Genomic DNA, 12,277 nt, shown 5'->3' with positions numbered 1-12,277 from the left:
TTCGCAGTAGAATGACCCTGGAATTCGCAAGTGAATGCTGGGGCACTTCCTCCGCTCTCTTCAAAACCCACCCCATAATAGCCGCCGCTATTCCGTGGGGCCACGAATGGTCCCGCAAGTCCATCCTCGTATACGTCAACAACCTCGCAGATGTAGACATAATCAACAAAGGTCGCTCCAATGCCCCATCCATCATACCGTTCATGTGTGCCTAACATGCCTATCCATTACACACCTATATGTTGTCCGGCCAGTTCATGTTCCCGGTCATTCCAACGCCATCACTGACTCTCTTTCCTGTTTGTCATTTCAGAGGTTCAGAGGATCATCCCCATCTCGGGGAAATCAACAGCATATCACCCTCAACCGTTTCATCTTACTTGTCAGCTTGGAAGAGTTTTTCGCTACCTTCACAACCAGTACAACATAACCACTTGTCCTTCGATCTCATAACCATGACCTGTTTTGTTACCTACGCTGAAATGGGCGTAGGTACACACCATCCACTCCAGATACAGCACCCGCATGTTGCTCAAACTGTAGAGGCCATGTTCTTGCTTGCTTTTTCGGTTTCCTCACACGCCTCTACCCTTCACTTCGACCCATGCTGTCATGCCTGCATTTCCGACTCATCTGATTTCTCAGACAACACCATGGTATTTACTTAAAGTAGCCAAAACCCATCAATCCAGTCACCCGACTTTTACTTCAAAGTCCAATCGCTGCTAAATCCTTCTTGCAATTCAGGAAATCCCAGCATAACCATGACAGATCCTCTATTAATTTCTGAGTCCGGAAAAGTTGCTACTTGATTCTGGTTCCACCAACACCTCCGGCACGTACTCTCCTTGTCTGGCATTTCTCCCATCCAGTACTCTGGTCGCTACTTCATAATTGCAGCCTCCTTAGCTCCCGAAATGAAATGGCATCCCAGAGCACTTGATACAAATCATGGGCCATTGGTCCTCTCAAGCATATCACTGCTACATTCGTTCAGATCTCAAAGATCTCAGATGCGCTCAATCTTGTCTCAAGTAACTGGAGGCTTTTGGGGGTCCATTGTGCCCGGGTGCTATGGCGGATTCCCCACCGAAGCTTCCCTACAACACAGCAACAGACCAAAGAAGTACAAGAGTTCAAGCTTTGCTCATAGTCTTTTGTTTTTGTTAATAAATCATTTAAACACATCTGTTGATGGTGTGGTCCTTGCTAGTGAATTGAAGCTATTTAGCAGAGTTTCAGGAGCAGGACCACAACTCAATCACGCCACTTCACTCTTCTCCTCTTTCGCTCTCTTCCCTTCTTTCGCTTCTTTTTCTTTGTCTCTTCATTTTGAGGAAGAATGTGAAGCCTGCTTGATCTGCCAACCCTGCTGTCTGTTGTGCTGGACCAAGTTTCGAAGTAGCATGATCACCATTCCCACCTTGAGTGATGAAATGGGGAGACATACCAAATGGGCAGAGTGTATGTAGAAACTCGGGTACAGTGAGTACACATGTTCACTCTCAGACTCTGCTGTGTCCATGCTACTGCAAACATGCTCCTCTCCTGGAAAGATCTTTGTCATGTACTTGTTCACCATGTCAACTTCAGAGTTGGTCAGGCACAGTATGACACTCTCACATAGCCACTTGGGGTTGGCAATGTTGGTCTGCATGTCCTCATACACTCAATGATGTTGAGCGAGAGTGAGCGATTCGTTTAGCTCAACAGGAAATTCACCCTCCTCTGGAATCACTAGAAATCTTTCCCTTGCCAAGTTCCAACAGGAAATTGGCAAAATCTGCTTTGTCTTGTTGGTCGCCAGCAGTCTGCCTGATCCTCATGTTTTCATTAAGATGAAGAATCTTGACATTCCTCCACAGGTATAAGCTCTTCAAGCACCTTCCTACTATGTCAGTGCAGCTACCATGTGGCATGACGGTAAAGATGTGATGCCACCAAATGGTTTCTCTGAACCCCACAGCCACTGGAATGTACAATCTGCTGCCTCTAATGCATGACGATCCATCACTGACACCACCACCGCCGAGACGTGTCATTCTGATGAGTGCTGCCCGAATAAGTCCCTTAAAACTCTCCAGTTGATCCAGAACGCTGTGGCTCGTGTACTAACAAGAACTAGAAAAAGAGATCATATTTCTCCAATATTAGCTTCTCTGCACTGGCTCCCTGTAAAATCCAGAATAGAATTTAAAATCCCTCTCCTCACCTACAAAGCTCTTAATGGTCAGGCACCATCGTATCTTAAAGATCTCATAATACCTTATTACCCGACTAGAACGCTGCACTCCCTGGATGCAGGATTACTTGTGGTTCCTAGAGTGTCCAAAAGTAGAATGGGAGCCAGAGCTTTCAGTTATTAAGCTCCTCTCCTGTGGAATCAGGTCCCAATTTGGGTTCGGGAGGCAGAAACCATCTCCACATTTAAGACTTTCCTCTTTGATAAAGCTTATAGTATAGGCTGGCTCAGGTGAGCCCTGAACCATCCCTTAGTTATGCTGCTATAGAAGTCTCCTGGCCTAGACTGCCGGGAGACTTCCCATGATGCACCTCTTTCCTCTCTCCTTCCCTCCCTCTCCATCTGTATGCATTTTTATCCCATTACTGCATGTTACTAACTCGACATCTTCTCTCTCCCGTAGTTTTGTGCTTTCTTGTTTCTCTCCTCTCTCCTTCTGTCACTTTCAGCAGGTGTTTCTGCCTCCGGAGCTGCAGAGTCTGGACATGTGGTTGTGGGCCACTTGCTGCCCCTGTGTTCCTGCTCGACAACTGCTATTACAGTTGTAGTTATTGGCTCTGTTACTAGTACTGACATTATTTTTTCAATAGCTGTCATTCCTATTATCATTAATTTATTAATATTAACACTACAATTACATTTCTACTATTTAAAAAATTCTAGGTGGTATTTGCATTGTGCCTCCCTCTCTCCCTTGAGTCTGGTCCTGTCCAAGGTTTCTGCCTCTTAAAGGAAGTTTTTTCTTGCCACTGTCACCAAATGCTTGCTCATGGTGGGATTTGTTGGGTCTGTATAAATAATGTTATAAAGAGTACGGTCTAGACCTGCTCTATAGGAAAAGTGCAATGAGATAACTTATGAATTGGCGCTATATAAATAAAATTGAATTGAATTGAACTGAATTGACATGTCTTCTCTCTAACCCAAGGCCATGGATAAATTAAAAAATTTGAAAACTAAAAAGAAAATGCAGAAGAGCTGAACATCAATGGAAAAAGTTAAAACTTCAAGTTCATCGACTGCATATGAGGGAGTTATCGTCATTTAATTCACTGGTAAAACGTGAGAGACACTCTTATTTCTCTAATCTTGTTGCTCTCAACAAGCTTGACAGTTGATGCACTATTACCTTATACTGTATTATTATCATCAACCGGTAAACCCACTACTTCACACTTATTTTATACTTATACCCACTTGGTACTTAATTTATTTTCTGACCTGTATTATAGTGTATTATATTTTTTGCTTAGTACTTTTATTCCTGTGTGCACTGACGTGATAGTGAGCTGCTGTAACAAAAGAGTTTCCCTGCGGGGATCAATAAAGTATTTCTGATTCTGATTCAAAAGCATAACTCAAAATTTCTCTTCAGTTCCATCAACAGTCTAATAAATCCTGCCCCAGCTATTGTATGTGCCAGCTCTGTTGAGGACTGTGACAAGTTTTTAAAGTATTTTATAGAAAAAATAGAAAACATCCAAGCTTCAATTACTCCTGATGTGTCACTTCTCCCTTCACCTGTGCCCTCGCCCTTCACCATGCTGTTAGATAAGTTCCATTAGCATTAGGGATTTGTATCTAATACCAATCTCTCTACTTGTAATTCTGACATTCTTCCTTCCAAGCTGTTTAACAAGGTTTTTGGAGTCATCGCCCCCTGGCTTATTAACATGAGTCTCTTAAATCTGGCATGGTCCCTGACTATTTTAAACAGGCCTGTATCTAGCCTCTCCTTAAGAAACCTGGTTTAGATCCAACATTCTCTCATAACTACCGTCCCATATCCAGATTACCCTTGATCTCCAAAATGATTGAAAAGGTGGTTGCTAAGCAACTCTTAGAAATATTGGAAGGAAACAATAATTTTGACAAATTCCAATCTGGCTTTAGAAATAACCACAGTACAGAAACAGCATTACTTAGAGTAACAAATAATATCCTGATGAGTGTGGACTCTTGTAATCACACTATTCTCATTTAGCTGGACTTGAGTGCAGCCTTCAATACAGTTGATTACATAATTCTACTCAACAGACTCAGGAACTGGATTGTCCTAGGTGAAACAGTTCTAGAGTAGTTTTCATCTTACTTATCAAACAGAGTTTTCAAAATCAACTTTTGTTCTTCAACTGCTCCCATGTCATGTGGGGTCCCACAGGGCTCAGTCCTTGGCCCTATTTTTTTCAGTTTATATCTGTTGCCCCTTGGCCATGTTATTCGCCATTTCATCCCTGTGTCCTACCATTGTTATGCCGATGACTTCCAGTTGTATGTCTAATTTAGCTCTGAAAATCGTAACAATCTGGGTTCTCTGCACTGCTGCCTTGCTGCCATTAAGGACTGGATTGCTTCCAACTTCCTGCGAAGTGAACACAGATAAGACTGAACTCCTAGTTACTGGTCCTGATCATATTTCTAATAGTGTCACCCCCCTCCTTGGACCACTAACAGCTAACACAAAACATTCAGCTAGAATCTTTGGAGTTGTTTTTGATCAGTACCTAAACTTCAATCAGCACATAGTCCAATCAGTCTAGTCCAATCCTGCTATCAGAAATATTGCCAAACTCAAACCAGTGCTCCCCAAGAACATAGTGGAACAAATGAACCACACCCTTCCTCTCGCCTAGACTATTGTAACTCCTTATTCACTTGCCTAAATGATGCAGCAGTTTCCCGTCTACAGTTAGTGCAGAATGCAGCAGCAAGACTCCTCACATACACTCAGCGTATGGAACACATCACCCCAGTCCTGGCTGAATTACACTGGCTCCCCATTCGTTACAGAATTCAATTTAAGATTTTACTGATTACTTTTAAATCCCAACATCTGGCTCCATTTTACATTTCAAAACTTTAAACCCCTTACTTGGCTCCGAGACCCCTCAGATCAGAAAATTAAATGTTATTAAAAGTTCCACGGTCCAGAAATTCTGTTCCTGTCCATGTACATAGTGAGCAAAAAGCAAACCATACGGCTGCAGCAGCAGCTCTCATTGATGATTATGTGTTAACACACAGAGGCAGTTTTGGAAAGCCAGGGGCTGGTAATGGTAACAGGGACAGTGGTGGTGTGGCATCATTTGGCAGGCATGGTAAAACTTTTCAAGTTGAAGGTAAAGGTAGCAGTAATCTACGTGATCCAGAAAAGGTTTGCAATTACTGTTACAAACTGGGACTGCCATTGGTTGAACCTTATGCCTAAAAATGCTGCCTTTGGTTCTCATGTAAAAGGGGTTGTTTTAGCTGCACCCGTTCCTCATGTCATCACTTCTGATAGTCTTAAAAAAGACTCTTGTCCCGCAGGTTTGAATTCCTTCAGGCTGGAGTTCTGCCCTTATCCAAGGAATCAGGGTCAGGTGCAAATTATCTTCTCACTGTCATGTGCCAGAGTACCTGCTATCCTGCTGCATATCCTCTGCACACAGTAACCGCTAGGTCTGTAGTGCGAGCACTCTCCCAGTTCATTTCCATAGTTGGCATTACAAAAGTCATTCAGTCTGAACAAGGTTCAAATTCATCTTCCCACATGTTTTCACAGGTGTTGAAGCAGCTTTGTGTCCAGCACAACCAGGGCTTAGCTTATCATGCTCATAGTCAGGGGGTGTTGGAGCACTTCCACCAAACCAATCCTGCGTGCTTATTGCACAGAGTTGGGTAAAGACTGGGAAGAGGGTTTGCCCTGGCTAATGCAAGAGAGCACAGAGTTTAGCCCAAATGAACTTGTGTTTGTGCACACAGTAAGTCCCTTAGCTGTATTGTCTGGTAACTGGAAAGAATCACAAACTCCAAACTTAATTGACAATATTAACGGTTTTCGATACAGCTGAGGAACTGGCTATAGAGAAGCTGGGGTCAGGTCAGGACAGAATGAAACACTTGTATGATCGTCATACCGAGCATTGCATTTTTAGCCACGGAGACGCCTTGCCTTGCTCCCTGTTGTTAGTTCACCTTTTCAGGTGAAATTCACAGATCCACACCTGGGGTAAAACAAATATTAGAGCAGAATTACATTATTTCAATGCCTCGTCATGGAAAGCCATCTCAGCTTTGCCATGTAAATTAGTTTAAGCTATATTGTGTGTGCACATCTGAGCAACCCTCCATTTGTGCACAGCCAGATGTTGATCAGGCTCATGCTGCTTGTGTAGCTAGTCCCAACCTGTTGGGGAGTGAGGTACATCTGACCAAACCTTGTTGCACACCATTTAAAAAACTCTGAAGCTCTCTGCAATGTAGACAAGCTCTTAGCACATTTGACTTAGTTGTACCGTACAGAGCTGGTCCATGTTTATTTGGTGGTACACCTAGCCACACCCACTTAAAAGTGGGGTATGCGATTCTAATCCAATACACGTCTTTTTGTCAAATTCAGCGATCGTCTCTTCACAGTCTGCTAGCTCTCCGTTCAGTGTCTGCATTAACAAAAACTCTGGTGTTTGTACATAACCCTGGCTCTGTGAATGAGCAATAAGCAAAGTGGCTCAGACTGAGCCACACAACACTATTCCAGCCATGTGATATGATGGAAAACGGTATTGCAGAGTCCTGTTCTTCCTGCTGTCCTCACCATGCTTGTGTTTTTCAAAGTCTGATAATACGCTACGTTTCTGCTCTGACTTTCGTAAAGTGAATAATGTCACTAAGCCTGACTCCTTTCCGCTACCCAGGATGGGTGACTGTATAGATCAGGTGAGCTCGGCAAAATTCGTCAGCAAATTTGATCTTCTAAAAAGGATTTGGGAATTGGCAGGTTCCCTTGTCCCAGCGAGCACGTGAGATAGCCACTTTTATAATGCCAACTGGTCTCTACACTGTGATGCTTTTTGAACTTTGGAACATGCCAGCTACGTTCCAACGCTTTAAAGACTATATGATGTAATCCAACATATCAATCTTCCAACACTGACCAAGACAAAAAATGCTTCGCAACAAGACCTAAGGGAACTATCCCTGACACCTTTTGGGATCTTATCAGTCGCATTCACTCCTCATCCATTTGCATCCGTCAATGTTTACTACAGTTCAAAGTTACTCATTGTCTTTACTTTACTAGAGCTAAATTGTCAAAAATGTTCTCAGTCTCTGATGCCAGCTGTCCGCGATGTCACCAGTGACAATGGGCCATATGTTCTGGTCATGTAACTCATTAAACAATTTCTGGACCTCCAATAATTGAAGTGTACTCATATATCTGCAGCAAAACAACAGATTCTAATCCATATATTATGATATTTGGGGTACCTTCAATAGAACACAGCATCACTTCATATCAGTCAAATGCTATATATATACTTCACTGCTAGCACTACGATTAATCCTAATTAGATGGAAGGCTTGCTGTCCCCCCTCTTTTATATGGTGGATCAAGTCATGATGTGTCTTCAAATGGAGAAGCTGAGATCCACTCTGAATGGATCATTTAAAAGGTATAACAGAACCTGGTTTCCTTTTATTGAATATGTGGAGAACCTATCCTTCCCAGCAGTTTGATGTCAAATTTCCATGGTCAGAGTTCATACTCTGACCTGATTGTAATCTTTCAATTTAATTTCTTTTCTTTCTTTTTTTTTCTTGAGTGCGAATAACTTGCATACATTTCCTGTACTGTACAGCTGTTGTTGTCCCCCCCCCAATGCACTCATGCACCTACGCATGTGTGACAGAAACAGTCCACTGCTGTATGACAGGCTTGTTTTGTCATTAAAATATTAAAATGGACTATGTTTTCACAATTGCCTAGCTTTCTTGTATTTATCCCTGTTTGTGTTTTTTGGTTGTTTTTTTGTTTGTTTGTTTTATCTTTTGATTTTTTGTGTGTTGTAATTTTTGCTGTTAATGCTGTTTGTTTGTATGGAGAAAATGTTTTTCATTTTCTCCATACAATAAAGTGTTCAAGATCTCATCGTATTCTTAGTTTATTTTGTGTTTACTATTAAACTCTTTAATTTAAATAAGTTACTCATTTACCTTCAGCCTGCGTCTCCCTCTCTTGTCATGACTTCAGAGCCAGGTCGTGACAGCAGAGAATCACTCTAACCAGTACAACATACAAAACCAGTGGAATGGTCCTTTAATAGCAACCTGGTTTATTAACCCACACACACAGACATGCTACTGTCAGCTGTTTTAATCCCAGCAGGCAAGTTCACTCTGTGTGCTGATCAGCTGTTTGGATGGATTTTAATAAAAGTCATTTGTGTGTGTGAAACATGATCGAGTTTTGTAATTCCTTCCATCTGACTGGCCTGTCAAGGGATTTTGTCAGCAGTGACAAGATGCACATTAAAACGTCACACACAAGAATACACAATGAACTAATATAAAAATACTTCAAACATTTTTATTATTCTCACGTTAAAGGACTAGTCAGTGGTGTTTTGATCACAGATATGAGAAATACATTTATATGTACTGTGTAGCTGAGTTATGGATTTACAAAAATAAGCATTTTAAGCAAATTAAAATAAAATCACCTGAAACAAAACAAGTGCTCTTAGTGCCTGAAAAAGAACACACACACACACACACACACACACACACACACAATCTACGTGTGTGGTCATGTATTACTCATGTTGTGGGGACATAAATCTGTTTACACAGTCTAATGGTGGGGACTCACCTTCCCTTTGGTGACAAAAATGCCAATAACGTAAATCATTACATTTTAGGGTGAAGACTTGTTATGGTTAGGGTAAGGTTCCAGGAAATGAATGTAAGTCAATGTAATGTCCTCTGAAGTGATGGAAACACGACTGTGCATCATGTCATTGCTATGACATTAGATGATATTACTATTAGAGTATATTTGTAGCTCTGGGAACACAAGCTACTGTGACATTAACCTCCAGCTTAACTCCAGCAGCTGCGGTGTTAATGAGAGAAAGAGAACTGAGATCTGTGAATAAAAGTAACAAGAGACATTGCAATTAAGGACAGATATCAGAAAGCATACTGTCGCCAAGTGCTTGCTCATGGTGGGATTTGCTGGATCTCTAAATAATATTATAAAGAGTACAGTCTAGACCTGCTCTATAGGTAAAGTGCAATGAGATAACATATATAATATATAACATATATAAATAAAATTTAATGGAAAATTTAATTGAATAGTGGTACAAAGACATCACCAACAATCAAAAATTAAGTACAACTAAATGGGAGTGAAAGCGACACAACCATCATATCACAGTGATTTGTTTAACAGAGTTATACTGGAAGGTATGAAGGATCTGTGAGCACATAGGCAGCACACTGTGCCTCTGTCCTGATTGTTAAAAAAACTACTCATATTCACCATAGGATGTAATACATCACCGATGATTGCCCGCCCTCTCATGCTTCAAGGCAGTTTTGACTTTTCCATTTGTAGCGTATTTGTGCTACCTTGAGTTCTCCTGGCTCCAAGACATACACTGAGACACCGATTACAGGTAATGTTTCTTTATTTACCTCCTTTGTTACACACACATGGCTACACTGTATAGTTGCCGTTTCTCCGGACCACGCCTCGCTTGCCCAGCTCCGATGCTGGTTCTCAGGCTTCTCTGTCTGCACGTCCGTACAATGGCAGCCCAGCCTCCCTGGCTGGCTGTCTGGCTGACGTGCAGTTGGTGTGTGTGTGTGACTGGTCATCAGGAAGTTTGGGAATTTTCCCAGTGGGCCGGTCTTGTGAGGGCCGGTCTTTTTTCCCCTAACCCCAGCATTAGGCTATATAGCCTATATACAGATATTCAATAGGTCATCTTAGCTGCAGCGACACGACTGGTACAATCCGTAATTGTAAATGTTTTTGATGTTTCTGTTTAGGCACACCTGTTTATAATATTATTTACAGAGACCCAACAGATCCCACCATGAGCAAGCACTTGGCGACAGTGGCTAGAAAAAACTTCCTTTTAACAGGCAGAAACCTTAGACAGAAGCAGACTCAATGGTGTGCGGCCATCTGCTGCTGCCGTTTTAGGTTAGAGAGAGAGAGAGAGAGAGAGGGGGAGAGGTTTAGAGAGAGAGAGTTTTTTGGCACAATGCAAATACCACCTAAAATTTTTAAAATAGTAGTAATGTAATTGTAGTGTTAATATTAATAAATTAATAATAATAGGAAGGACAGAGCTAATAACAACAACTGTAGTAGCAGTTGTCGAGCAGGAACACAGGGGCAGCAGGTGGCCCACAACCACAGATCCAGACTCTGCAGCTCCGGAGGCAGAAATACCAACTGAAAGCGACAGAACTACGGGAGAGAGAAGATGTCGACTTAGTAACATGCAGTAATGGGATAAAAATGCATACAGATGGAGAGGGAGAGGAGGAGAGAGGAAAGAGGTGCATCATGGGAAGTCTCCCAGCAGTCTAGACCTATAGCAGCATAAGTAGGGGATGGTTCAGGACTCACCCAAACCAGCTCTGAATATAAGCTTTATCAAAGAGAAAGTCTTAAGCCTACTCTTAAATGTGGAGATGGTGTCTGCCTCCCGAACCCAAATTGGGACCTGATTCCACAGGAGAGGAGCTTGATGGCTGAAGGCTCTGGCTCCCGTTCTACTTTTGGAGACTCTAGGAAGGACAAGTAATCCTGCATTCTGGGAGTGCAGTGTTCTAGTCGGGTAATAAGGTATTACGACCTCTTTAAGATACGATGGTGCCTGACCATTAAGAGCTTTGTAGGTGAGGAGAAGGATTTTAAATTCTATTCTGTATTTTATAGGGAGCCAGTGCAGAGAAGCTAATATTGGAGAAATATGATCTCTTTTCCTAGTTCTTGTCAGGACACGTGCCGCAGCATTCTGGATCAACTGGAGAGTTTTACGGGACTTATTCGGGCAGCCTGATAATAAGGAATTACAATAGTCCAGCCTAGAAGCAACAAATACATGTACTAGTTTTTCAGCATCATTTTGAGACAGGATGGGCCTGATTTTTGCAATGTTATGTAGGTGAAAGAAGGCAGTCCTTGAAGTTTGTTTCATGTGTAAATTCTGATCAAAGATAACTCTGAGGATCCTTATGGTGGTGCTGGAGACCAGGGCAATGCCATCTAGAGTAAATATATGTTTAGATAATGTGTCTCGGAGGTGTTTGGGGGCCAAGCACAATAACTTCAGTTTTGTCTGAGTTTAACATCAGAAAATTGCAGGTCATCCAGGTTTTTATGTCCTTAAGGCATGCTTGAAGTTTAGCTAACTGGTTAGTTTTATCTGGCTTGATCGATAGATATAACTGGGTATCATCCGCATAACAATGAAAGTTTATGGAGTGTTTCCTAATAATATTGCCTAAAGGAAGCATTTATACGGTGAATAGAATTGGTCCAAGCACAGAACCTTGTGGAACTCCATGATTAACTTGGTGTGCACAGAGGACTCATTGTTATCATGTACAAACTGAGATCGATCATCTTTACTTTCCTGCTTTTGTGTGGAAAACTACATGTATCACGTGCAGCATGAATTCAGATTGCGATGTTGATCGGTTGTAATTAGTGACTGACTTCTTCATTAAAACAATATGAGTTTGCTTGGCTGCACTGTAAACAGATATATTAGCTGCTCTTCTGTTGTATTTCTGAAAAGTAGCTGCTCAAGAAGTGTTTTTTGTGGTGTTAAACTGCAATTGCTGTTACCATGGAAACCACGGGTGTCACCAAATCAACCAGGAAATATATCTTAAAGGTTCAGTAGGTAACCTTTTATAAAAATAACTTTTTGGCATATTTGCTGAAACTGTCACTATATCCTGACAGTAGTATAGGAGACAAATAATCTGTGAAAAATCAGGTTCCTCTGGCTCCACCTAGTGCTCCTAATGCCATTTGTAAAAATCCACCGTGCCTGAATGAAAACATCCAATCAGATCCAGGGGGAGTCTCTAACGCAGTGTCAATCACTGCTCGTGCACATGCTGCGCAGCCCCCCTCCGCCACGCGTGCTCACTCAGTCAAGCTCAATATCTTCAGAGCGCGGCTTCAGGAGGAGCTTCACAAACACAAGAGAGAAACAACCACCAGCAATGAAAAAACTGCCC

The sequence above is a fragment of the Siniperca chuatsi genome, linkage group LG18 (genome assembly GCF_020085105.1).
Source record: "Siniperca chuatsi isolate FFG_IHB_CAS linkage group LG18, ASM2008510v1, whole genome shotgun sequence".
Classification (NCBI taxonomy): domain Eukaryota; kingdom Metazoa; phylum Chordata; class Actinopteri; order Centrarchiformes; family Sinipercidae; genus Siniperca; species Siniperca chuatsi.
The sequence above is the reverse complement of the archived record's forward strand: the minus strand, read 5'-3'. Positions refer to the sequence as shown.